General features: G+C 43.4%; 1 protein-coding gene across 5 annotated transcripts in view; it reads left to right on the plus strand.

The window, feature by feature from the left end:
* zgc:113516 (uncharacterized protein LOC541449 homolog) overlaps window positions 1-27,642 on the plus strand; it is a 243,835-nt gene that overhangs the window by 64,752 nt on the left and 151,441 nt on the right. The window lies entirely within an intron of this gene.

The following is a 27,642-nucleotide window of genomic DNA, read 5'->3' on the forward strand; positions in this document are numbered from 1 at the left end:
ATTGAAAAAGCAGAGAACATGGAATGATCCAAATCATTCTTAATTTTCTTTTCCTTTAATTCTAGTCTCAAAGGCAGCTCTCAGTGTACCCATGATCAACCAATGCCTACACTGTGTATATAAAACAAGCAAATAAAAGAAAAAATATCTAATCTTAACTAAAACAATCTGCTATCTATCTAAATTCTAAATTCAGGGCACCCATGTCTGAGTGGAGACACCAAGAGAGACGAGTTTTCCCATTCAAAGTCTGCAGAGTATCACTTGCACCATTCTCACAGAGTATGGGGTCATAGGTCTTTGTTTTTTCAGGGCACTAACAGCATCTCAATCTCTCCATCAGACCGTCCCTAACAAAATAATAAACTCTACCTATCTTATTTTTGTTGGTTGATCAAGTTTACACTGGTAAAGTTGCAACTCACATGTAAATTTGTTCTCCAGACATAATTAAACACATAGAAAAAAATAATAATAATCATGGGTTCTTACATTTAGATATCAAGACTTTATAGTGTTTAATTTAATATTGTTAAAAATTGTATCCTCTCCTAAACTGGACCAGACAGAACATTAAACAGACACATGAATGTGAAGTTTTCACATTTAAGGTTTACTTTTCATCTCAAGTTACAAAATATAATTTTCTGATTAGTCAGTTTCACCCTTCTTCGGTCTTTCCTATTTTCTTTGAGATTTTATCAATCAATTATTTACACAGTGGATTTCTAGATTTTAGTATTTCAACTGGAGTGTTTACCATAATTATACCTTATGTAATATAACAACACTTATCTTCAATACAACCTTTCTTTAAAATCCAATTACTTAGTTGACTTTAATTTAATGTAATACACTGGACTCAAAGCTTTATTGTTTGTCCAGATAATGTGATTTCCCAAATGGAATTCAATCACTTTATAGTTCTTTATAATTTCAATATTCTTACATGTCACTGTGATATGAACTTTATCTCTAAGCACAGTTATACCACTTGAATGTATAAATTCTCTGTATAAAGTCAAATACATTTCTATGCTACAGTCTAGTTTAGGAGTTATGATCTGGCACACGTCCAACAACAGCTGCTCTTTCTCAGTTAAGTTAATCTTACATCAGGCTTCTTTCATGGCATGAAAAGAACAGCCCAAGACTAAATTTTGTCCAGCCAGATAAGAGTTAAGTTTTTGCTTTCATGTACATGTTGTCCTGATGTTTACAGCCTTTTTCTCTTACCTGTGCCCACCTTCCTCCATCAAATGATGACTCCTTTTCATTTTCTCTTTCCCTACTATCTAATAGTCTACTTCTATTTCTCACCAATTTATCTATCTTGTATTAATTTTTCTGTTTTTCTACTTTTTCTGTATATTTCTGCTTCTATTACTTGCGCTTCTGCTTCAATCTCCTTTTCTTCTCTTCTCACATTTTTCTAACGCTGTCCGTGGCTGTTCATAACAATTTAAAGGCAGGTTTCTCTCATTTTTTCTATCCTGTTTCTTCTTCGGTCTTTCCCTCAGCCTTGTTTGTTTTTTTCTTTTTCTAACTCCACATGTCCCTCCATCTGGATTCTCCTAAAATTTCTACAGTTACCTTGAGTATTGGGAACTGACCTTCTGGGGGCACATATGGAGGTGGTTTGGCAAGGGCCTCTCCTTCAGTATTTTTCTTGCCTGTCTTATATTTTTCCGTAAATTTTCTGCTTCCTTTTTGAACAGTGCTAGCACTTCTCTCTCTTTTTCTCTTTTTATTTATCTCTTTTTACTTTTTTACTCTTATCTTTAGTTTTATAATGTTTTTTATCAAAGTTTCCATTTCCTCGCACAACGCTACATCAAATGTCCCTTCCTTTGGCCATTTTGTCATCATATCTTTGGTTCTCTTTTGCCATTTGCTTGAAAGCTTAGCTATAAGTTCTCTACACAATGGATATTTTAATCCTAATTAGGACAAATGTATCAATGTATACATTTTTGTAACAATTTTTCGACTTTTGGACAATTTTTATTTGTTCAAATAATATGATCTTCCAAAGAAATTAAATTATTTTCATTTATTTATAAACCAATTTCCCTTATCTTCTTCTATAACATGCACTTTAATTGTAATAATTATTATACCACATATATGTACAAATTTCCTATATGTTGTCAGTTTACTTTTAGGATCACTCTGCATCCAAATAGTGCCAAACCACAATAAAAGCTACTTTTTCTTAGATAAGCTGAGTCTTTATTTCTTTCACTGTTATTTCTACTTGGCATAAAGAATGAAAAATTATTTGATCACCATTCATTTAGATAAATCATTAAATTTAGAGGATAAATGTATATCTTATTATTTTAATTTATTTCCTACTATAATAATCTACAAAGCCAATATCTTGAAACAATTTTTCAAATTTGTTTCATCTTCACTTTTCAATACACAATTCATACAAGTCCCTTTATTATTTTGTGGGGCTCAGATTCTGATTTTCTCACACATACTTGTCCATTTTTTGGGCTCATACTCTTAATTCTTAGTCCCTTTATTATTTAGGGTTCATACACTCATCCACTCCTCTCAAGTGCAACAATAACTGTGCCCCTCTGTTTAGTCACACTCACGTGATGGTCCAGGAGGCACTCACTGTCCACAAGATACAGAGTTTATTTTCTCATACAGCCACAGTCACAGATATACTCACACAGACACAGACACTGACAATTACATATATACATACACTTTTCCTATTCTACACTCCCTTGAGTGACATATAAGTTCTGCTCTTCACTGATACACTTCTTCAACACAGTGAAAAGCAATGCCCTGCAGGATTTTTGCCTACCCGGTCAAACCCTCTGTGATTCACTTCCTCAACACCGTGAAAAGCAATGCCTCTGGGATTTTTGCCTACCTGGTCAAAACCTCTGTGATTCACTTCCTCAACACAACAGAGCATTACCTGCAGGGCTTTTGCCTTGGACTTCCTTGTACTTTATCTGCTTTCATTTACTGCTATCCATCAAGGCCCTCTTAACAGTAAAAACAGATCATTGCATGCAGGTATTTCTTTTGGAATCAAAACCCTTTAATTCATTTTGCTCTTTAAATTTGGAGGAGCTTTTTGAGTGTCCTTACCACCACAGGCAAACTCTGGCAAGCAACACAAACTAATTATAAGCAAAAATGCTTACCTTTTAGTGGCCACCTATTTGTGCTGATTGTCCAGCCTGCCCGCTATAGTCTTCCACTCTTCTGCTCCTTTCCAGTCCTGCCGGGGTCACCAGTTTGTCATGGCTAATACATTCCATACATTATTTATCATTTTGTTCTGTGACTCCAGTCTGTTGTTTTTTAAGAAGTGGATAGGAAACTTCTATGGAGGGGCCTCACCATATATTTTCTCTAGTGTCAAAACAGGAGACTCTGTTTACCATATGTGAGCACATTCCATTCCCACACAGGCTTCTACACAGGCTTCTACACAGACACACACACACACACACACACACACAGTAAGATATATGCTTGACCATCAGAAATAATTGTAGAATAAAATGCTATATTTACATTGATTATACTTGATTAATTTATATTCAACTTTATAAAAATATTCTACAGTTTTTAAAGTTGAGCTTGTACCACTTTTAAAGGGGTCATGACATGCCTTTTTTAGTATTTTTATATGTTCCTTGAGGTTCACTCATTAGTATTATTAGTAAAGTTTTTTGCACCCTCATTCTGACCCTCTGTCTAGGCAAAGTGGTAAGGTAGCATTAATGTGTTGTGGAGTCAGATGCAAATATATACCATAGTGTGTCATCACAATCTGGAGAAGTAGAGAACGAGTCATTTTGGAAACTTGATTTTAACAAATGCTCTTTTTGCAGTGAAGTTTTAAGCTCTGAAATATGTTTTTTATAATACCTGTGACCTCTTATATGTCAAAGTGTCAAGGAAAATTTTATTCCTCGTATCATGGCCCCTTTAAAATGCAGCACTCGTCGCTGGAAATGCATAAAAACTCTCAAAGACATCCATCTCGTGCATGTTTACATAGACCAACAATTAAAAAACAGCACAGATGGGTGCGAAAACTAGTTCAGGATATGTTTATACTCAAAAAATCAAGACACAGAAGAGGGGTCTCCTTTTAAGGGTTATAACTTGGCATTGCTTCTTTTAAAAGAGGTGTGATATGCATGATAATGGTTGAAGCAGTTCAGCTATTGCATGTTTATGTAGAAAAACATTTAAAAATAGTCCAGATATGCACAAGTAGGTGTGCTGTATAAGTCTCCATTGGTATGCAGGAATATTACACCCATCTGTCTTGTTCTCTCCTCTTCACCTTTTTGACTGAGCACCAGTGGGTAGGTCAAGGGTGCAATGATGTAAAATTAGGCATTGATCACTTGTTGTACAGGCAGTCATGTGGTGATGTGTTCATCTGTGTGATGTCACAAAGTCTAGAAAATCCAAATGAGACATTTTTGCAGCTTGGTTTAAATAAATAATCTTTTTGTATTGAAAACTTGCAGTATGTTTTTGTAGTACAATAAACTGTCAAAAGATACATGTCAAAAGATCAATGGAAATTGTATTCCTCATATCATGACCCCTTTAAAATGTGTTGTCTTTAGGCCCCACAGAGCTAGTCAAAGGCCACTGTGGCAAGGAATGAAAAACTCTATAAGATGTTAATTTGGTGGAAAGACAAACTCCATAAGATGTTAGTTTGTGGAGAAAAAAACTTGAGAGAAACCAAGCTCAGCTCATTTGCCTCATTATTAGTTTATTCCTTTCACCTGCCTTGTTCCTTTGCCCTCTTGATTTCTCCTGCTTTATATTCCCCTTGTGTGTTCTGTCTTGTGTTGGATTCTTTCCTGTTGTTCCTATTCAGTCATGTTTGGTCCCTGTCAGTTTTGTTTCTCAGTTTATTTTGTAAGTTGAACTGTTTGTGTCATTGTTTTCATTTTCAATTTTGCCCTTGCAGGGGTGTTTTGTTTCCAGCCATGTTTGGCTGAAGTCTGGGCCTTTTGTGCTCTTATTTTTGCCCAGTTTTGTTTTACTTTTACTCTTTTTTCTGAATTTTATCTCCTTTTCTCCCCAATTTGGCATGCCCAAATCCCCAATGCTCACTAGGTCCTCATAGTGGCGCAGTTGCTCACCTCAATCCGGGTGGCGGAGGACAAATCTCAGTTGCCTCCGCTTCTGAGACAGTCAGCCTGCGCATCTTATCATGTGGCTTGCTGTGCGTTACCATGGAGACTCAGCATGTGGAGGCTCACACTATTCTCCACACACACAACTTACCACGTGCCCCATCGAGATCGAGAACCACTTATTCGCAACCACGTGGAGGGGATGTGACTCTACCCTCCCTAGCAAGCGGGCCAATTTTGTTGCTTAGGAGGACGTTGCTTTGGGTTTTCTGGACGTATTCTGACAGAAGAATCAGACACGTTTTTGAACACAGAAGACAGTCAGCTATTTCTTCATGGGGCTGTTACTCTACACAACGTCCATATGGCAGGATTTGGTCTCCTGAAGCACATCCTCTTAACAAAAAGCCTTTGAACTGCTCCCAAGATGGTCAGCCTATATTGAGGTATGCTGTGGCTCTCTTCAATGCAGCTGAGGAGCTGTGCTTGGGTGAGACCCTCTTGAAAAACTTGTTCCTTGCCGAACTGGTTGAGCCTCTCAGCGTGGAAGATTTGGAGGAATATTTTTTGGCCATATTGGGGGGTGGTCAATCATGTCTGCCACCTCAAAGAGATGGAGATCCTTCTCAGGGGATGGGCCTCCAACTCTGACAACTCCACCTCCCAGGCTTCTTCCGGTTCCTCACAGGCCAAATGTCACCATAGACAGAGGGTCATTACAGTGCCGCTGGAGGCAGCCATCCTCTGCACTGATTGCCAGGAGGTGCCCGTCCTCGCTGCGGACTGCCTGGAGGTGGCCAAGCTTGCCATAGCTCTTTCCATCATCCTCAGGAGGAGTAGTAGGAGGTAGAGACATATACCTGTGCTGGTGTCTGCTGCAGAACCTCAGGATGGACCCAAGTTTGCTGCAGCTCCCCTGGAGGGGTCCGAGTCCACTGCAGTGGACTAATGACTTGCATGCCCCTGTTCTGTCCCTCCTGTGCTCCCCTGGTCTGTTCCGCCAACCCCGCCCTGGTCTGTTGCCCACCTCACATTTTTAGACTTGTTGTGTTTGTTTTCTTTTGTTGATCTACCCTCTTCTGCTGTTTTTGATTGGTTAGGTTGGAGCACCTAGAAGTCATCCCGTGGTAGTATCAGTTTCCTGACACACTAAATAACTTGACTAGCGACACTGTCACGTGTTTCTTTTTTGTGTTTTGGTTTGGTGTCCAGTCTAGCACATGGCTTCATGTTCCTGTTGCTGCTGGTGTTTAACTCAAGTCTGTGTTTGTAGCCTGCTAGCCTGCTTAGCATTTCTTATCTTTCTATTTTCAGCATTTAATCTTTAATCTCTGCATTGGTTTTTCCACTTTTATACTTTATAATTGCCTCACATAGGGACTAATTTCTGAAGTTTTTGTGGTGGATGCTATCTGTCCTTGGTGCAACATGAGGACACTCATCACCATTCTAATAACATCGATCTTCTTCATGAAAAATTATGCAAACTCGTTGCATTTTCTTTCAGAGTGTATTTCATGGGGAACCTGCATTTGGGGGTTAGTTAGACTCTCTACAGTAGCAAAAAGAGTGTGGGTGTTGTTTATATGGCTGTTTATAATATTTGAGAAGAAAGTCTGCCTAGCTGTACCTAGTTTCAAATTGAATGCACGAAGCTGTCTTTATAGATGTTATATACTGGACTTCATGTTTTGTTATCCACCACATTCATTTTACTTTCTTTCATTTTCTTTTCATGTTTTGTACTGCTGTTGTGTTTCTCCATGGTGCTTTACACCTGGCAGTAATCTTACAGACCTTTACAGGAGCAATGCCATCAATAGCATTTTTAACTTTTGAGTTAAAGTTAGAGGAGAACATTAATACATTCTGCAGATGTACACTAGTATTCTCATTTATGTACCTCTTTTTGACAGAGACAAAGTTCAGTGGCAGGAGGAATCAATATTTCCAAGAAAATTCAGCAATGGTCAGATAGCGCTACATCTTTAATAAGAGTGGATTAAATGTGCAGACCCTTATTAATTAGCAGATCTAGAGTGTGGTCATGATTGTGTGTGGGTCCATCTACATGCTGAGTCAGATTAAAAGTGTTTACAACTTTCGTGAGTAGAGATGCACCACTACTTCTTGGTAGTACTCGTATCGGGCTGATACTGAGGGTTAAATACTCGTACTCCGTATCAGTATCATAAATTCATATTTCTGAGTACAAATAAATTTTAATATTTTTATTTTATCTCCTTTTCTCCCAATTTGGAAAGCCCAATTCCCACTACTTAGTAGGTCCTCGTGGTGGCATGGTTACTCACCTCAATCTGGGTGGCGGAAGACAAGTCTCAGTTGCCACCGCTTCTGAGACTGTCAATCTGTGCATCTTATCACATGGCTCACTGTGCATGACACCGCAGATACTCAAAGCACATGGAGGCTCATGCTATTCTCCGCGACCACGCACAACTTACCATGTGCCCCATTGAGAGCGAGAACCCCTAATCATGACCACGAGGAAGTTACCCCATTTGACTCTACCCTCCCTAGCAACCGGGCCAGTTTGGTTGCTTAGGAGACCTGGCTGGATTCACTCAGCATGCCCTCCTAGTAGAAGTAAATTAAAATAATGACTTTGTTGCACATGTGTGCATAGTGCTTTTATGACCAGTTTGAAAACATGAGAAACATTTTCATGTGTTTAAACCATTTAAATCTAGAACATCAGTTTTCTTTTTTTAATTTTATCCATCTGTGAAAGATTTATGTTCGTGGGCAATGGAGGAGTCAGGAGGCAGCGAACTATCAATTTGTGTATTTTTATTTACTCCTCAGGATCATACAAAACTTTAAAATAAATGGGCTTTAGTGGCCAAACATAAACAGAAGAGTCTTGGTGTTTCTCGCTACAATATGACATGCAGACAACACTCTCCGCTGTCATTCTCTCTCCCCATCTCTGACGCTCTGGTGAGCCTTATCAGGTCTCCCTCCACCATCACTATAATGAGATACAGGTGTTAAAGTAATTACAGCCCAGGTGATGAGCGTTACCACTCTCCCTCTCCCACAGACAGACGCATGACCACGCCCCCCATGCCACACCATCTTTACCTGATAAATGTAGATTCTCTCACGTGCACATGCTTTCTCTCTCTCCCTCCCATGTGTGTGGTGCGAGAGCTCACATTTCCAAGCACTTGCCAGTCATCCAGGTATCCAAATAATTCCAAATGTCAGTTTGACAGACAAAAGACAGCAAGAAAGTTAAGAAAGAAATAGTTTGAAAGCAATGCGCGAGTTTTCATTTCATCCGCCTTCTCTCTCTTTGTTTTTTTCTTTTTCTTCACATTTGTGTTTGAGGGAGAAAAAAAGAGTGCTAAGATCGCACCAGAGATCTATTATAGAGATAACAATACTATATTACAGCTATTTCTGTTAAAGCCTAATTTTCTGTAAAGCTGCTTTGAAATTATGTGTGTTGTTAAAAGCGCTTTACAAATAAATATGACTTGACAACCATCACAGTTCTATCATAGAAGAGAGCATAACAGCTAGTAATGGTCAACTAACATGTTACGACAGTAAGTCAGCGTTTACGGATACCATACAAATGAATGGGGAGAGTCGTAATCTGACACCTACGTGTCGTAAAATCTCTTAATAAATCGCAGTTTTATCATATGAAACTCATAGTTTACGCTAGATTATTCTGTGTAAATCATGTTTAAGATTAGTGGACAGGCGGTCAATTCATTAAGTGATGAACTGTTTCCTCACAAAAAGCAGTTTGTTCAGTGTCATGAAGCATCTTCTCCATAGACATCCCTTAAAAAAGAAAGACCTGGTGTCTCCTCGCCAGTGTATGCCCATATATGGGACTGCCGTGTTATGCTAGTCTATGCTAACCTTGAAGGCTCAATTTTCAGAAGGGCTCTGCTCACGGCAGACGGTCGTTGTTGCCATAAACACTGCAACTCCAAAAAGTGATTGGAGTTACTATCTGTCTCTTTACTTTAGCCCAGTAACAACACAGTATAAAACAATCGAACAGATGTCAAACTCAGTCTGGCTCAGAATCAAGAACAATCAATCAATACTAAAGCTGCACTGTCCTCTCCATGAATGTACAGAACAATATGGATAAAATAACAATGATAAAGCATAAATAACGTGTACGTGTTAGCTGGGACACTTTTTCAGGTAAGCTACACCCTATTAAAACAGTCCTGAATTGTCATTTTTAATTATTGAAAATGCTAATATTGGCAATATCAAGATATCAAATGCATATAGAATGGCATATGTTTACAAACACAAAACTACTCATATCGGTACTCGGTATTGGCCGATGCCCAAAACTAGGTACTTGGTACTTGTATCGGCATTCAAAAATTGGTATCGGTGCATCTTTAGTTGTGAGTTCTTTTGCAGTGTTGTGTTCAGGATTATCTATATGAATGTTGAAATACCCAGCAATAACAAAACAGTCAATTTCAGAGGAAGTTGCTGATATAAAATGTAAAATCATCAACAAAGCCTGGAGAGTATTTTAGAGGCCTATAAATAATTATGAATAGAATGTCTGGAGCACCTTTTAGTTCAGGCTGTTGCTTAAGTAGGCTTAAGTATTTTATCTTAGCTCCCTTGGCTTTTTTCCAGGAATTCCTCAATGGAGAATCTAATCTTGGAGCAGTTCTAATTTGTCACAGTACTACTGTAGTATGCTATGTGTGTGAGGCTCAGCCGGGATTGTGTCCCTGAGCAGTGAATGTTGTGGCTGTGCTGTGTTATTTTGGGATTTGTCGATCAAATGTCCATCCAGGTGCTGAAGTGCGATACTGTGGTCATCCTGACACTGTTGTGGTGTTTGTGTACCGTCTAGGTTGAGTGGATTTGTGCACGTTGCAGATGGGTGAAGGAGGGAGAAGTAGATTTTGTCCTTTAGCACTTTTGCACCAACTTTGTTTGGTGGAGGCTATCTGATTTAAACAATTTTCTTTGACTCCATAAAAGACTGAAGTTATCAATGTTGTCTTCTCATGTTGCAGGTTTTGTGCAGCCAAGCGTTTAGAGTGAGCAACCAAGAAAACATATTTGTTACTTGGGCTGGGAGTGGTCCACTGATGAATGACTGAACTTTCAATCTCCCAAGTGTTTCAAAGTGTTCATTGAAATCCCTCTTAAGGAGTTCTGATACCATTTTCCCCACATGTATAATAACCCGATTTACAGTATTACAATTCATCAGAATGTTCTGAAGTTCTTTATTCACATCATAAATTGTTGCCCAAGGAATGCAGCAAGTAGTGGTAGCTCTGTCAATAGAGCTACCCATCAGAGTGCTGGGCTCAGCTGTGATCTCAGAAGAATGGCAATGCCTGTTCAAACTTGAGCTCTGGCCAGCTGCAATGTTAGCTGCTGACTGATATGATCTTTGTCTGATCACATTCTGGGTTTCTTCGTCCGCATTCATTAGTGGTTCAAATCTATTTTCAAGACATATTGAGGGTGGAAGAATACCATTATTGGCTAGTCGGGTCATAGCCATATTTGGGGTGGATTATGCTAATGTCGCAATATGTGATACTCATGACAGTCTGATGTCTAGCTCCCTGCTTATGCCATATTTTGGTCTCACTTTTACCAGTTACTTTTGGCACCTATTGGTTTATCTAGGCTCAGTATAGCCTGTTGAGGAACGTTAGATTCACAGGACTCACCGGCTGTAGGCTGAGAGGGTCCACAGTGACGTTCTCCTGTGTTTTCCTTCAGGGGTGGCAGTACCACAAGTAACTTTTTTTTCAAGAACTGCAAACTTTTGTATACGTCTTTGGCAGTTAGATCAGCAAGTGGAGTTTGAGCCGAAAAGAGGGATTTACTTTCTCGTCTGTCTGTGTGAAAGCAGCTATGTTATCCTGTTTCAGGAATGTAAACTGTCGGTAGTAAGAGGCTGGTAGACCGCTTTGACAGAAAATCTACTTTTTGTAGTTATATTTAAGTCCAGAAATTCTCTGGTTTTAGTGTGGGTGCCAAATTAGGTCGTTTGAGCACTGTGCTAAACTGCTGATATGAAAATAAGAAGTTAAACTGTAAGAGCAAGGCAGCAAAGCATGTAGCAATAAGCAAAAGCATCCGAACAGTAGCGAAGCAGGAAGCACAGTGAATCCTTTATATAGTCATAGTAAGGATTCTATAGTAAGGTACAGTAATGTGAAAACAGTATTTGACCCCTTCCTGATTTCTTCTATTTTTGTGTATTTTTCATACTAAATTGTTTTAGATCTTCAAATGAGATATAAAATAAAGGTAGCCTGAGGAAACACAAAATACAGTTTTCAAATATATATATTTTTTATTGAAGCAAAAAAGTTATCCAACACCTATATTACCCATGTGAAAAACTAACTGCCTTCTTAAACTTAATAGCTGGTTGTTTTCAAGCATGAACTGCCCGTTTAAGGTCCTGCCACAGCATCTCAATTGGGTTCAAGTCAGGACTTTGACTAGGCCACTCCAAAACTTTAATTTAGCCTCTTTTGAGCCATTCAGAGGTGGTCTTACTTCCTATGTTATGATCATTGTCTTGCTGCATAATCCAGTTGCGCATGAGCTTCAACTCGCGGACTGATGACCGGACGTTCTCCTTTAAGATTTTCTGGTAGAGAACAGAATTCATGTTTTCCTGGCCCTGAGGCAGCAAAGCATCCCCACAACATCACACTACCACCACCATGCTTGACTGTAGGTATGATGTTCTTTTTGTGGAATTCTGTGTTTGATTTACGTCAGATGTAATGGGACCACTGTCTTTCAAACAGTTCCACTTTCGACTCATCACTCCTCAGAACATTCTCCCAAATGGTTTGAGGATCCTCAAGGTGTGTTTTGGCAAAATTCAGATGAGCCTTAATGTTCTTCTGGGTTAGCAGTGGTTTTCGCCTCGCCACTCTTCCATGGATGCCATTTTTGGCCAGTGTCTTTCTGATAGTGGAGTCATGAACAGTGACCTTTAGTGATGCGAGAGAGGCTTGCAGTTCCTTGGGTGTTGTCCTTGGCTTTTTTATGACTTCCTGGATGAGTCGTCACTGTACTCTTGGAGGACTTTTGGAAGGTTGGCCACTTCTGGGAAGGTTCACTACTGTGCAGAGTTTTCTCCATTTGGAGATAATGGTTCTCACTGTGATTCCAAGAGCCTTTGAAATAGCTTTGTAACCCTTCCCAGACTGATGTATTTCAATCACCTTTTTACTCATAATGTCTGGAATTTCTTTTGACCTTGGCATAGTGTGCTACTGAGTGAGAAATTTTAGCTCACTTTATGCTGCTGAAAAAGTTCTATTTAGGTGTTGATTTGATTGAACAGTGCTGGCAGTAATCAGGCCTGGGTGTGTCTAGTCCAGCTGAACCCCATTATGAATGCTGTTTCATAGATTTGGGTATTTAGTAACTAAGGGGGCAAATACTTTTTCACACAGGCCTAGTTGGTATTGGATAACTTTTTTGCTTCAATAAATAACATTATAATTTAAAAACTTTATTTTGTGTTTATTTAGATTGCCTTTATTTTTGATTTTGTTTTAATTTTTGAAACAATTTAGTATGATGAGATACAAACAAAAACAAAGAAATCAGGATGGGGAAAATACTTTTTCAAAGCACTGTATAAAGCTTTGACTGAACTAGATGTTCCATCGCAGCACAGTAGTAATTACTTATGAATTACTTTACTGATAAAATTGAAATTATCAGAATTGGTTTTTATTATGAAACCGTCTGCAATAGCACCTCAGAAGACATTGTCTCATATTATTCCCCAAGAGCAACTTTAATCCTTCGCTGTCATAGGTCAGGAAGAGCTAACAAAAATGATCAAAACATTAAAGCAACAACATAAATGTTAGACCCAATACCGACCAGGCTCTTAAAAGAGGGGTTTCCTGTAATCTCAGAACCTCTTTTTAATATTATTAATTATCAAGAAATTAGTGAGTAAAGCAAGACCAAAACGCAGGAAGGCAATAATATGGGCTTTATTAGACAAAGAACAAAAATACAAACCAAAACACCCATGAGGGAAAAAACTAAAAATAGAATGATAAAATTTAAAACTCAAACAAACAAGAAAACCGACCAATGATACATGAACAGATAGGAACCAATCAACAGGGGAAACACAACAAATTATTTAACAAATGACTTAACACAAAGGGAGCTTAAGAAGGGAAGGGTTGATAGGGAGCATGTGCTGCCGATGATGATAAGTTAATTGGAGAACGAGCTGTTGTCCAGGTAACGGAGCTGGCATTCTCCACGTGGCACGTACAAAACACAAGAGGGAGAGAGAGACAAAGCCAATACAGGAAAACACTCAGACAAGACAAACTGAGAGTCAGAGGAGGCACAGTCAGTCCAAACTGGTCACAGGGGACTGAACAGGCTCATCGAAGGCCATGGGAAACTCAACAGGCTTGTCAACGGCCGCAGGGAACAGGACAGGCTTGTCAATGACCATGGGGAACTGTGTCACGTTATGCCATGTGAGGTTCAGATGTGTGAACAGAGAGCTCTGCACACTTTGCTAGTTTTAATACTTTTTATGTCATAAACCAGTAAGATTCGACACACCCTGATCCTTAACTGTTCTAGGAAGACAATGTCAAAGAATTCAAAATCCTCGGGCTCTGTAGACATTAAAAGACACTTATGTGCTCAAGCCGATGCCCCTGAGCAGCAGGCCGCAAGCCCAGGAGCCCCTTTGGCCGGAGAAGTGAGGGAAATTTTGCGAGAATTGCTGAACATGTCGGCAATGCTGACGAAGGTCGTTGCTGACTTGGAGGATCTTGCTGTAATACGTTGATCAGTCACTGCCATGGAGATGAAATTCACTGAGGTGGTTACAAGAGTGGGGGATGTCGAGAAACAGATCGATTATCTGGAGTCATCGGAGAGGGAATTAGCTGCTAATCCGCTAGCGACCAAGGTCGATTTGGAGCATGTCTGGGAGAAATTGGAGGACTTGGAGAACCGTAACCAGCGGAATAATGTCCGAATTGTTGGAATTCCTGAAAACGAAGAAGGTCAGGATATTGTGAAATTCCTGGACATGCTCTTCCCGAGTCTACTTGACATAACAGGCCATAAGCTCGAAATCGAGCAAGCTTACAGGGTTCCAGCTCGGTGATCTGCTGAGGGAGACAGGCCCCGATCAATTCTGGCCAAATTTCTGAGATCATCCGATAATCGGATCTCGTGTTACGTGAAGAGTAAAGGAAGGCTTTCTTGGAAGAACCACAGCATATTCTTGTTCCCAGACTTTGCGAATTCGACAAGAGAGAAACATGATCGATTCAAGGAATGCAAGAAACTCTTTGTAAAAGAGGACGCAAGAAGCAGTTTTCCTTTTTCAGGTGACGCTTTATTTCCCCTCTTCCTCGACACCACTTTACAGTTACCTTTATACACTCTTTAAACACTAACACACACACTGTTTCTACAAATAACTTTCACTACTCGGGAATCGTTACTCTGGCTCGGCTCTGTCATATCCAGTCTCCCACACTGAGCGTTGTGTCGCTCTCTTTATGCCGCTCTCCCCGTGCTCACTGAAATTAGAGACAGGTGTTAGACAATTTAGCTCAGGTGTAAGCGCCCTTACAGCTTTCTCTCTCCGGAGAGATGCTTGACCACGCCCCCGCTGCCACACTCTTACATCAACGGAAGGTCACTTTTGCTTTGATGTTCCTGGTCAAATTGAGAATAGATGCTAAGGATGGCCGCAAAATATTGATATGTCCCCTGCAAGCGATGTCCTTCATAAAGTCAATGGACTGAGTAAGTTATTTTGTGGTACTCACATTGCAGCCAAGTGGACCGACTCACTGAACATTCACTTGACTGTCCGAGGAAACTGAGTGCCTTTTTTGTTTTGTTTTTTGTGCTGGTTCCGCCTATCGGCTGGAGTTGTTTTGTGTAGTAGCACTCCTTTGGGACAGTGTTGTGGATGAATCTGCACGTTCTTTGTGCTTATGCCTCCTATTGGTTGGAGTATGTTTTGTGGAGTGTTTCTTGTAGGACATTGGAGTGACTGGGCACTCATATAGCAGTCGAGTGAGCCATTTCACTGAACATTCGTTTGACTACCCAAGGAAACTGAATAGCCTTTTTATTTATTTTTTTGCTGGTTCCGCTAGTGGTTGGAGCTTGTTTTGTGGAGGAACACACCTTTAGGACAGTTATGTGGATGAATCTACATGTTCTTTGTGTTTATTCCATCTATTGGCTGGAGTTTGTTTTATAGATTATCTTCTGTTGTGTAATTCTGTCTCACAAAAGTAATCCAACTGCAAAGTTGTCATGGGGGCTGCGTAGGCATACATGGACTGTTTGAGTTTAGAGGGATGGATGCCAACCGGCGCTGTCGTGCGCAGGGGTAATGCGCACGTTTTTCTTTTTTCTGTTTGGTTGGTTCGGGGGGAAGTTTGGGGTTTGTTTGTTGCACTAATGTTGGAATGTGGTCTTTATCATTTTATTTTTGACACATAATCTATTTTTTCTAATATGTCAAAATATCAAATGTTAATATGAGTGGATTGTCTCTCTCCACATGAAATGTGAATGGGTTGGGGCACCCCATAAAAAGAAGGAAGGTTATTTCTCTTCTTAAACGTAAGAAATATGATATAGTGTTTCTTCAAGGAATGCATCTTTCCCCACAGGAAGCTGAAAAATTTGGGAAGATATTGGGTGGATATGTTTTCTTTAGTGCTGGCTCGAGTAAGAGCAGGGGAGTCATTATGCTGATAAGTAAACATATACAATTCAAATGTCTCAACCAGATTCTAGATAAATTAGGAAGAGTCACTATTGTTTCAGCAGAAATTCAGGGGCAAAGTTTGATTTTGGCTTATATTTATTTTTTACGCAACGCAACGCTGATGATCAGAGCTTTTTTATAGATCTTGAAGGGAGGTTGCAAGCTGCTGGCACCCCTCATGATATAATATTGGGAGGAGATTTTAATCCATGGATGGACTCAGTCCTTCATCATAGTGAAGCAAAAGTGTATAAGCCCCCTAGAGCAACATTGATGCTTCACAGGATGTGTAAAAATCTTGGTCTTACAGATATTTGGAGACATTTGAACCCATCTGGTAGGGACTATAAAATGTTTTCATCAGTTCATAAGATTTATTCTAGAATAGATTTTTATATATATATATCTAAGGCCCTCATTTCATCTGTTGTTGACTGCTCAATTGGAAACATCTTAGTCTCAGATCACACCCTGGTGAGTTTAGAGGTGTTGCCACACATGGCGCTTTAATGTATCCCTTTTGCAAAATCCTGAATTTCAACAAATGTTAAAGGCTGAAATCAATGTTTATATGGAGACCAACTGGTCCTCAGTATCCTCTGTGGGCGTGGCTTGGGAGGCACTTAAGGCGGTTCATACAGTATTCCTCATTCACCAAAATATCCAAAGCAAGAGAAGGAGTTGGAAGGGAATATTAAAAGTGCTGAGGCAGAGCTGAAGCGCCGAATGTCATCTGTTTTCCTCAGAGAATTGACACGATTGAAATACAGATATAATACTATTTTGTCATGGAAGATGGAGTTTTGGCTATTCAGGGTAAGACAGTCATAATTTGAGACAAAGCAAGGAAGCTTTTGGCTAGATATATAAAGCAGAGAGAGCCTTTTTCTACCATTTAAGATTTTTTTTTATTATTATGCATTTGGTCTCAGACATTTTGCTCATTAGTCGCTTCCACCTGAAAGAGCACCTCCCTGGTTTTGTATTGAACAGGAAGTTCTTGCCCCTATTTCACCATTGCAAAGCCTTTCTGTCAAACTAATCTGAGAAGTTAAGTTACACCCCATTATCTCACATTTGCACTTGGTATGGACAAAAGTGTCCAGAGAGTTTAATTTGGACATTTATTTAAATGTTGCCTCGAGCATATGGCTGAACCCAAAAATTATGTATTAATAAGTCATCTTTCTGCTGGTCAGAGTGGACTGTGAGGGAGATTAATACGCTCAGTGACCTATATGAGAGTGGAGTGTTGAGATCCTTTGAAAATTTGGTTCAATATTTTGGGATTCCCAGATCTCAGTTCTTTAGGTATTTACAGCTGCGCCATCTGCTCTGTACTATTTTGGGTGTAGCATACACCCCCCCTAAAGCGGCAGATACTCTGGGAGTGGTGATCACTGCTTTTGGAAAAGGTCATGAGGCATCAGTGTATTACTCCCTGATAATTCAGAGTCTGGGGGACAGAGCTTTAACTTCTCTCAAGAGATTATGGGAAAAAGATTTTAACTTGGTATTGGAGGAGGGAGTGTGGGCTAGGATTCTAAAAAACATCAAGTCTGTATCTAGAGATGCAAGGCTGTGCCTTATGCAATTTAAGATTTTACACAGATTCTATTGGACCCCCTATAGATTGTATAGGCTTAGTCTTAAAGACACACCCACCTGCTGGCGATGCCAATCAGAAGATGGAGACACAATGTTGACCCATGTTTTTTGGTTGTGTGTTAAGATCCAAGAATTTTGGTTGAAAGTTCAGAGTTTTATGTGTGACGAATTGGGCACTCAAATTTCATTTTGCCCCAGACTCTGTATTTTAGGCGATGGGGTGGTCATCAATATAGGGGATAAACACATAAAAAAATTGGGAAATGACCAGTGTTATTATAGGCAGACAGATTATTTTAAGGGGATGGAAGTCAGATGGAGCGCCCTCATTTCGGGAGTGGTGCACGGAGATGGGGAAGGTGACAGCTTTCGAGGAGGTGTCATGTAGAAGTCTGGGGATTTGTGATTCGTTTGATGGGAAATGGGGCAGTTATTTGGCATTTTTGGGGGACTCTCAGGGAGGAGCTGTGGAGAGAGAAGTATAGTTTTAAATGTGTATGATTATATATATAATATATAATTTTATGTGTGTGTGTGTGTATACTTATATGTGACCATAGGGATGTTCGTTGAGGGTCAGGGTGGGGTTGGTGATTGGGGAGGGGTAATAGTGGGGGTTAAATGTTGATTCAATGTATATATGTTTTGTTTTTCTTTGTTATATGTATGAATCAATAAAAATTTTAACCGGAAAGAGGGAGAGAGAGACAAAGCCAGCATAGCAAAAAAAAACTCACCGACAGTCAGAAGAGGGACAGTAAGGCCAAACTGTGACAATTAACTGCTCATTATCCTTAAGGCAGGAGTGTCAAACATACGGCCGAATCCGGCCCACCAAGGAGTCATCTCCGGCCCACAGGATGATTTGCAGAAAAAATAAATAAGTAATATTTGAAAACATTCACGTTGATTTAGCCTGTAACTTGTGAAAGATGTATTTATACTATTATTTTATTAGCAACAGCAGAACAGATAAACATTTACATTTGTGGTGTTGCATGTAGCTATGTTATAGTTTGCATGATCAATGGAATTTCTTTTCATTACATGGGACATTCAGCACTCGAGTCACACGTATCAGCGAATGCTACACATGTCTGAGGGTGACACAAGTTCCATGGCCACACATTCCCACAGTGAAGTTTCTCTCACAGAAATAATGACAACATGGACAAGTCCAAGGATCAATATTAGATGTAATAACTGTTGCATTGTTTCTGTCCCATTGAACTATTATTCAGATTAACAATTTTTATTGATTCACATATTGAACATAGAAAAACAAAACATATATAAACATTATCAACAATTAACCCCCAATATTACCCCTCCCCCCTCCCAATCCCCAACCCCACCCTAGCCCCCAACAACATCCCAGTGATTGTACATGATTATATACACACACCAAAAAAAAAAAAAAAGATACAAATAAAAAATATAATAATAATAATCACACATCCAGAAACGTCAGATATCCACCCCATTTCTCCACAAACAAGTTAAACTTCCCCAGTCTTCTAAATGACCCTTCTTCAAAAGCCGCCACCCTCCCCATCTCCAAGCACCACTCCTGAAATGAGGGCACTTCAGCTGACCTCCATCCCCTTTAAAGTATCTGTCTGGCAATCATGACACTGGTTAGGACCCAACTCTTTATGTGTCTATTCTCAACATCGATGACCATCCTAAAAATACAGGGGGCAAAATGATACCCGAGTGCCCAATATATCACACACAAAACTCTGAACCTTCAAACAAAACTCCTGGATCTTAACACACCCCCAAAAGACATGGGTTATGTCTCCATCCTCTGATTGGCATCGCCAGCAGGTGGGTGTGTCTTTAAACCAAGCCTATACAATCTAGAGGGATCCAATAGAATCAATGTAAAATCTTGAATTGCATAATGCTCACCCTTGCGTCTCTAGATCATCTTCACCATTTTGAGTGTGTTCAGCTCAAGGTTGTTTTGACTGCACCAGACAGCCAGCTGTTTAACCTCCCTTCTGTATGCAGACTCATTGTCATCTCGGATGAGGCCGATGACAGTGGTGTTGTCCGCAAACTTCAGGAGCTTGACAGAGGGGTCCTTGGCGATGCAGTCGTTGGTATTCAGGGAGAAGAGTAGTAGGGAGAGCACACATCCCTGGGGGGCACCAGTGCTGATTGTATAGGTGCTGGAAGTGAATTTCCCCTGTCTCACAAGCTGCTGCCTGTCTGTCAGAAAGCTGGTAATCCACTGACAGATAGACATGGGAACAGAGTGTTGGTGTAATTTAGTCTGGAGAATAGCTGGGATGATGGTGTTGAAAGCCGAACTGAAGTCCACAAAAAGGATCCTTGCATATGTCCCTGGTCTGTCCAGATGTTGCAGGATATGATGCAATAACATGTTGACTGTATCATCTACAGACCTTTTTGCTCGATAAGCAAATTGAAGGGAATCAAAAAGGGTCCAGTAATGTCCTTCAGGTGGGCCAACACCAGTCTCTCAATTGACTTCATGACCACAGACATCAAGGCGACAGGTCTGTAGTCATTAAGTCCTGTCATTTTTGGTTTCTTTGGGATGGGGATGATAGTGGAATGTTTGAATCAGCATGGAACTTCACACTGCTCCAGTGATCTATTGAAGATCTGTGTGAAGATGGGGGCCAGCTGGTTAGCATAGGATCGAAGACATGCAGGTGAAATGCAATCTGGGCCCTGTGCTTTCCTTATCCTTTGTTTTCGAAAGACACAGCAGACATCATCTTCACAGATCTTAAGTGCAGGTTGAGTAGCAGGAGGGGGGAGGAGGAGGGTTGCAGGAGGTGTTGGTGTTTGTGTGAAGTGAAGGTCAAAGCGGGTGTGGGGTGTGAGATTGGGCCTTTCAAATCTACAGTAGAACACATTCAGGTCGTCAGCCAGTTGTTGGTACACCACAGGGTTGGGGGCAGGAGTCCTGTAATTCGTAAGTTGTTTCACGCCACTCCACACTGATGCAGGGTCGTTAGCTGAAAACTTGTTTTTCAGCTTCTCGGAGTATCTTCTTTTAGCCACTCTGATTTCCTTGTTTAGTGTGTTCCTGGCCTGATTGTACAATACTTTATCCCCAACTCTGTAAGCATCCTCTTTGACCTGAAGGAACTGCCTGAGTTCTGCTGTAAACCATGGTTTGTCGTTGTTAAATGATACATAAGTCCTAGTAGGGATGCACATATCCTCACAGAAACTGATATATGATGTAACAGTATCTGTGAGCTCATCCAGATTGGTGTCTGCAGCCTCATAAACACTCCAATCAGTGCAGTCAAAGCAGGCTTGTAGTTCCAGCTATGCTTCATTGGTCCATCTCTTTACAGTCCTTATCAGGCACTTTATAAGGACCATAGTGTTCCTAATAAAGTGCCTAGTGAGTGTGAGCCTGTCACAGGACAGACTAAGAGAAACAATTTCAGTCATAACTACATTTTGACAAAATGTATAGTTACTGTGGTTTGCCTTTGAAGGGCACTATTTATTTATTTATTTTAGTAATACTACATAATTACCAATTTCGCATGTAATATATTTAAAAATGTTTTATTGGCTAACTTGTGTTACCCCCAAAAATAAAATGTGAATTTATAATTAACAACTCTTTTTTTTTTAAATAAAAAATTTAATTTTATATGACTGAGTCAATATGTTTACATTAGGTTACATAAATGAATCAACAAAGTATTTTTAAGGTTAGTAAGGTAGAAACAGATCCTCAATGTAAAAATGAAACATTACCCTTTTTTACATAGGCTAGCATATACAGTATGTAATCCTTAGGGCTATATGTAAAGCCTTATATTATTGAAATGAGTAAATTCCACATGCTCCCTTTTTATTTTACCCCAATATTAGTTATTAAAGCAACATGAAGTATATACTGGACTTTATTCATATTAAAAAATATATCTATATAACAAATTCTGCCTACATCAAACAAGTGAATACAAGTACAGTATGCTATAAAAGCAATTACATCAAAGACAAAACACACCCGAAAACGTCCTGGTTACTTGCGTAACCTCCATTCCCTGATGGAGGGAACGAGATGTTGTGTCGATGTAGTGACACTAGGGGTCACTCTTGGGAGCCCGAGACACCTCTGGTCTTTGATAAATGGCCAATGAAAATTGGCGAGTGGTATTTGCATGCCACTCCCCCAGACATACGGTTATAAAAGGAGCTGGTATGCAACCACTCATTCAGGTTTTATGCTGAGGAGCCGAGACAAGGTCCGGCCATTTCAGTGGGTAGTTCAGCGTTGTGGCAGGAGGGACACAACGTCTCGTTCCCTCCATCAGGGAACGGAGGTTACGCAAGTAACCAGGACGTTCCCCATCTGTCACTCACTCGACGTTGTGTCGATGTAGTGACACTAGGGGTCCCTATACAAAATGCCGAAACTGGCTGAACTGTGTTACGTGAACTGGCGGTGTGTGATGGGCAGACAACTGTGTGCCTCATAGCCAGCACACCAGGCCGACACGTAACCTCCCCCAACATAGTTATGAGTGTCGAACGGCCCTTTGGGGATAAGTCGACTACCCAAAAGATAGAGACAGGCTAACCCAGTCGTGGCCTCTTTTCCCCTTCTTTTTTTCCATTCCTAAAAAACAAGGGGGATTATCCGACTGGGCTGTCAGGTCTAGTTGGGGGGTGTCCCTCCCAAGGGGAGGACACCGTGGATACCACACCTCGGCCAAAGACGGGGGGGATACTTAAGTGGAAAATACATCACATGGTCTTGCGGGCCATGTGGATAAGTCTCATGGTAGATCCTAGCCAACGGGGGAGGAGTTACTACAAACATGGAGACTGTGGCAGAGGGGGCCCTGCCCAAGGAAGATGCAGTTTGCCAACAGGGAAACAATTTAGCAGAAGATATACATCGCATGGGGTTACCTTACAGGGAACTGCCCCATGCGGAGCACCTACCCCAGAACAGGGCTCTTAGTTAGCACATGTACTGGGCTGGCAGCGAGTCTCTCCGAAAACTTGACTGCCACAGGGCCCGGAGGAAGTCAACCAGGGAACATAGTTTGTGAAAACTACTGGGAATTAATGGTGCACATCTTCAGCTCAGAGGAGGTGAAAGGCGCTATGTGCAAGCGATACACCCAGCCGGCTATCCCAGGTTTATCCGCTTGTATTGTGTGCCACTACCTAGGACGAAACCGGTTCCACCTGGAGGTTGTAGAACCTTGCAAAGGTGTTGGGTGTTGCCCAGACCGCTGCTCTGCAAATGTCTGTTAGAGAGGCACCCCTGGCCAAGGCCCAGGAGGCCGCTACACCCCTGATAGAATGGGCTCATAGCCCTACTGGGGGCGGCACGTCCTGGGCGTGATATGCCATAGCTATGGCGTCAATGAGCCAGTGGGCGATCCTCTGCTTGGAGACAGCGCTTCCTTTCCGCTGTGCACCAAAGCAGACAAAGAGCTGCTCAGAAATCCTAAAGCTCTGTGTGCAATCCAAATAGATGCGTAAAGCGTGCACCGGACACAGCAACGACAGGGCTGGGTCTGCCTCCTCCTGGGGCAGCGCTCGCAGGTTCACCACCTGGTCCCTAAAAGGGGTCATGGGAACCTTGGGCACATAGCCCGGTCGGGGTCTCAAGATCACGTGAGAGTAGCCTGGACTGAACTCCAGGCACGTTTTGCTGACAGAGAACGCTTGCAGGTCTCCTACCCTCTTGATGGAAATGAGCGCAGTCAGGAAGGCAGTTTTCAAGGAGAGTGCCTTAAGCTCGGCTGACTGCAAAGGCTCAAAGGGGGCTCTCTGTAGACCCTGAAGAACTACAGAGAGGTCCCATGAGGGAACGAGGCACGGTCTGGAGGGGTTCAGCCTCCTGGCACCTCTCAGGAACCTGATGATCAGGTCGTGCTTCCCTAAGGACTTACCGTCCACTGTGTCGTGGTGTGCTGCTATAGCAGCAATGTACACATTCAAGGTGGAAGGGGACAGCCGCCCTTCCAACCTCTCCTGCAGGAATGAAAGCACCGATCCAACTGCGCATCTCTGGGGGTCTTCCCGTTGGGAAGAACACCACTTAGTGAACAGATGCCACTTAAAGGCATACAGGCACCTCGTAGAGGGGGCCCTAGCCTGAGTGATCGTGTCTACCACCGCGGGTGATAGACCGCTTAGGTCTTCAGGGACCAGACATGGAGATTCCAGAGGTCTGGTCGTGGGTGCCCCGTCCCTGAGAAAGAAGGTCCTTTGTCAGGGGAATTCGCTGGGGGGGGCTGTCGCGAGGAGCGTGAGGTCCGAGAACCATGTCTGGGTGGGTCAGTAGGGTGCTACCAGGATGACCTGCACCTCGCCCTCCCTGACCTCGCACAGAGTCTGAGCAAGTAGGCTCAATGGGGGAAACGCATATTTGTGTAGGCCAGGAGGTCAGCTGTGTGCCAGCAAGTCTATGCCGAGAGGTGCCTCGGTCAGGGTGTACCAGAGCGGGCAGTGGGAGGATTCTTGGGAGGCGAACAGGTCTACCTGTGCCTGTCCGAATCGACTCCAAATCAGCTGGATCACCTGAGGGTGGAGTCTCCACTCTCCCCTGAGGATAACCTGCCGTGACAGTACGTCCACTGCAGTGTTGAGAACGCCCGGGATGTGAGTGGCTTGCAGCGACTTGAAGTGCTGCTGACTCCAGAGGAGGACACGGTGGGCGAGTTGTGACATACAACGAGAGCGCAGACCACCTTGGTGGTTGACATATGCTACCATTGCCATGTTGTCTGTCCAAACTAACACATGCTTGCCCTGGATCAGTGGTCGGAACCTCCGCAGGGCAAGCAGAATTGCCAACAACTCGAGGCAGTTAATGTCCAACGCATAAGCTGGCGGCTGCGTGCCCATTGCAAACAGTGCCCCAGCCCGTTTTGGAGGCATCTGTCATGACCATGACGCACCTGGAGACCTGCTCTAGGGAAACACCTGCCCGTAGAAACGAAAGGTCGGTCCAAGGGCTGAAGAGACGGTGACAGACCAACGTGATGGCCACGTGATGTGTCCCGTGGCGCCATGCCCATCTCGGGACTCGAGTCTGAAGCCAGTGCTGAAGCGGTCTCATATGCATCAACCCGAGCGGGGTGGCCACCGCTGAGGATGCCATATGCCCCAGGAGCCTCTGAAAGAGTTTCAGTGGAACCGCTGTTTTCTGTTTGAATGCCTTCAAACAAGTCAGCACCAACTGTGCGTGCTCGTTCGTGAGGCGCGCTGTCAATGAGACTGAGTCCAACTCCAAACCGAGAAAAGAGATGCTCTGAACAGGGAGGAGCTTGCTTTTCCCAGTTTACCCGAAACCCTAATCAGCTGAGGTGCGAGAGCACCAAGTCCCTGTGTGCACACAACATGTCCCGAGAGTGAGCTAGGATTAGCCAATCATCGAGAATGCGAATGCCCATTTCCCTTAATGGGGCAAGAGCTGCCTCTGCGACCTTCGTGAAGACGTGAGGGGACAAGGAAAGGCTGAAAGGGAGTACCTTGTACTGATACGCCTGACCCTCGAATGCAAACCACAGGTAGGGTCTGTGGCAAGGTAGAATTGAGACGTGAAAGTACGCGTCCTTCAGGTCTATCGCCACGAACCAATCTTGATGCCGGACGCTCGCCAGAATGCATTTTTGTGTCAGCAACTTGAACGGGAGTCTGTGTAAAGCCTGGTTCAGTACTCGCAGGTCCAAGATTGGCCGCAACCCACCGCCTTTTTATGGTACGATGAATTAGGGGCTGTAAAACCCCTTCTTCATCTCGGCCGGAGGGACAGGTTCTATCGCACCCTTCCGTAGGAGGGTAGCAATTTCCACGAGCAAGGTAGCAGCATTTTCGTGCTTCACCAAGGTGAAGTGGATACAGCTGAACCTGGGCAGATGCCTGGTGAACTGAATCGCGTAGCCGTGTTGGACGTTCCGGACCAGCCATCGCGACGGATTGGAAAGCGCAAGCCACTTATCCAAGTTCCGTGCAAGGGGGACCAAAGGGACAACGTCATCGGACGTACTGGCAGGTGGGGCCTCACGGCGGGGTGGAGCTTGAGGTACCACACCCTGTCGTGGCCGTGCTGAGTCTAGAGACATCGAAGCACTTACCTGGCTCCTTGTGACCACCCCCAGAACAGCCTGGGATGGGGGAGTAAGAGGCCTGTCCTCGCAACCCGTGGAGACTATCACATCGAGGGCGGATGTGTGCCACATCTGGGCATGAAGGGGCGAGGAGACTGCCGCTGGAGTGCCAATCCTGCAAGGGAAAAAAGGCGGACGGTGGTTGTGATGACGACCATGCACACTGGGTATGTGACCCATGGTAGGAGGAAACCGCTCTTTTTCTGAACTGTTGGGTACCGCAGCCACTTGGGCATGCGGCGAAATCAAATGAAAAGGCAACAAAAGATTCTCCACCTGGCCTTCCACCGGGGGATGGAGTGGTCTTCTTACCAACTCCAAGGCAGTGGGTTTCGTTGACCCTGGGTTGCCTGTCTCAGGGGCGCTTTTTGAAGCCTTTTGTGGGTTCTTGGCAGCCGGCCGTGAGACAGGTGGCGTCTGCTTCCTGTGGTGGGCTGCACGCCGGGGCCAGGCTGAAGGGGTGGGCTGCGGCGGAGCCGGTGCAGTCACCGCAGGGGGACGCCCTTGGCGACAAGCAGACGGGGTGCAGGATCTTGAGCCGCGCCAGGGCAGGATATGCCGGATAGCCTCCGTCTGCTGCTTCACCGTTGAGTGGTGATGGCTTAGTGGGTTAAAGCACATAACTGGTAATCAGAAGGTTGCTGGTTCGATCCCCACAGCCACCACCATTGTGTTCTTGAGTAAGGCACTTAACTCCAGGTTGCTCCTGGGGAATTGTCCCTGTAATAAGTGCACTGTAAGTTGCTTTGGATAAAAGCGTCTGCCAAATGCATAAATGTGAAATGTGAAATGTGAGAACTGCTGGGCAAAGTCCTCGACGGTGTCACCGAATAGGCCAGCCTGGGAGATGGGGGCAGCAAGGAACCGTGTCTTGTTGGCCTCACCCATCTCGACCAGGTTGAGCCAAAGGTGGCGCTCCTGGACCACTAATGTGGACATTGTCCGCCCGAGAGACCGTGCCGTGACCTTCGTTGCTCGGAGAGCGAGGTCGGTCACTGAGCACAATTCCTTCATCAGATCTGGTGCGGAACTACCCTTGTGCAGTTCTTATAGCGCCTTGGCTTGGTGGACCTGCAGGAGAGCCTTGGCATGCAGGGCAGAGGTGGCTTGTCCAGCAGCGCTGTAGGCTTTGGCCGTCAGGGACGACGTGAACCTACAGGGCTTGGACGGGATCTTTGGGCGTCCACGCCAGGTGGCTGCGCTCTGCGGGCATAGGTGCACAGCGAGCGCCTTATCCACCGGGGGAATTGCCGTATAGCCCCTTGCCGCCCCGCCATCGAGGGTAGTGAGGGCAGGGGAACTGAGAAATCGGGACTGGGCAGTAAAAGATGCCACCCACGATTTTGTCAGCTCCTCGTGCACTTCCGGGCAGAAAGGCACTGGAGTGGGGCGCGGCTGCTTTGAGCGGCCCGTGAGCCCAGGAACCAATCATCGAGCCGTGAGGGTTCAGGGGAAAGTGGAGGGTTCCATCTAGCCCGATGCTTGCGGCCGCCCAGGAAAGCATGTCTGTCATCTCTGCATCAGCCTGTGACTGGGCAATTGTCCCCGAAGGGGGGAGCCCATTTGAGGCTTCTGTATCTGACTGGACAAGCCCACTCTCCAATGCTGCACTCGAGAGCTCATCAGCTTCACGGGCTCTGAACAAGAGGTCGAACTCACCATGAGATGAGCCGGCAGACTCATCCGGAAGCCCGATCGGGGCAGACGAGCGTGCTGGGGAATGGGAGATCCGCGGGGGGATACCCGGTGGAGGCGGTCCCATTGGGGTCCCCAAATCGCCCCCAGTGCTAGCCGCGCTGGCCTCAAACCCGTAGGTAGAAGGACCGAGGTGGGGAGCCGATGGCAAGCCGCGACCGCAACGTTGCCATGGTCATGTTCTCGCAATGAGAACATGAACCATCCACGATTGCTGCCTACATGTGGGTCGCGCCCAGAC

The sequence above is a fragment of the Myxocyprinus asiaticus genome, chromosome 46, assembly GCF_019703515.2.
Source record: "Myxocyprinus asiaticus isolate MX2 ecotype Aquarium Trade chromosome 46, UBuf_Myxa_2, whole genome shotgun sequence".
NCBI lineage: Eukaryota > Metazoa > Chordata > Actinopteri > Cypriniformes > Catostomidae > Myxocyprinus > Myxocyprinus asiaticus.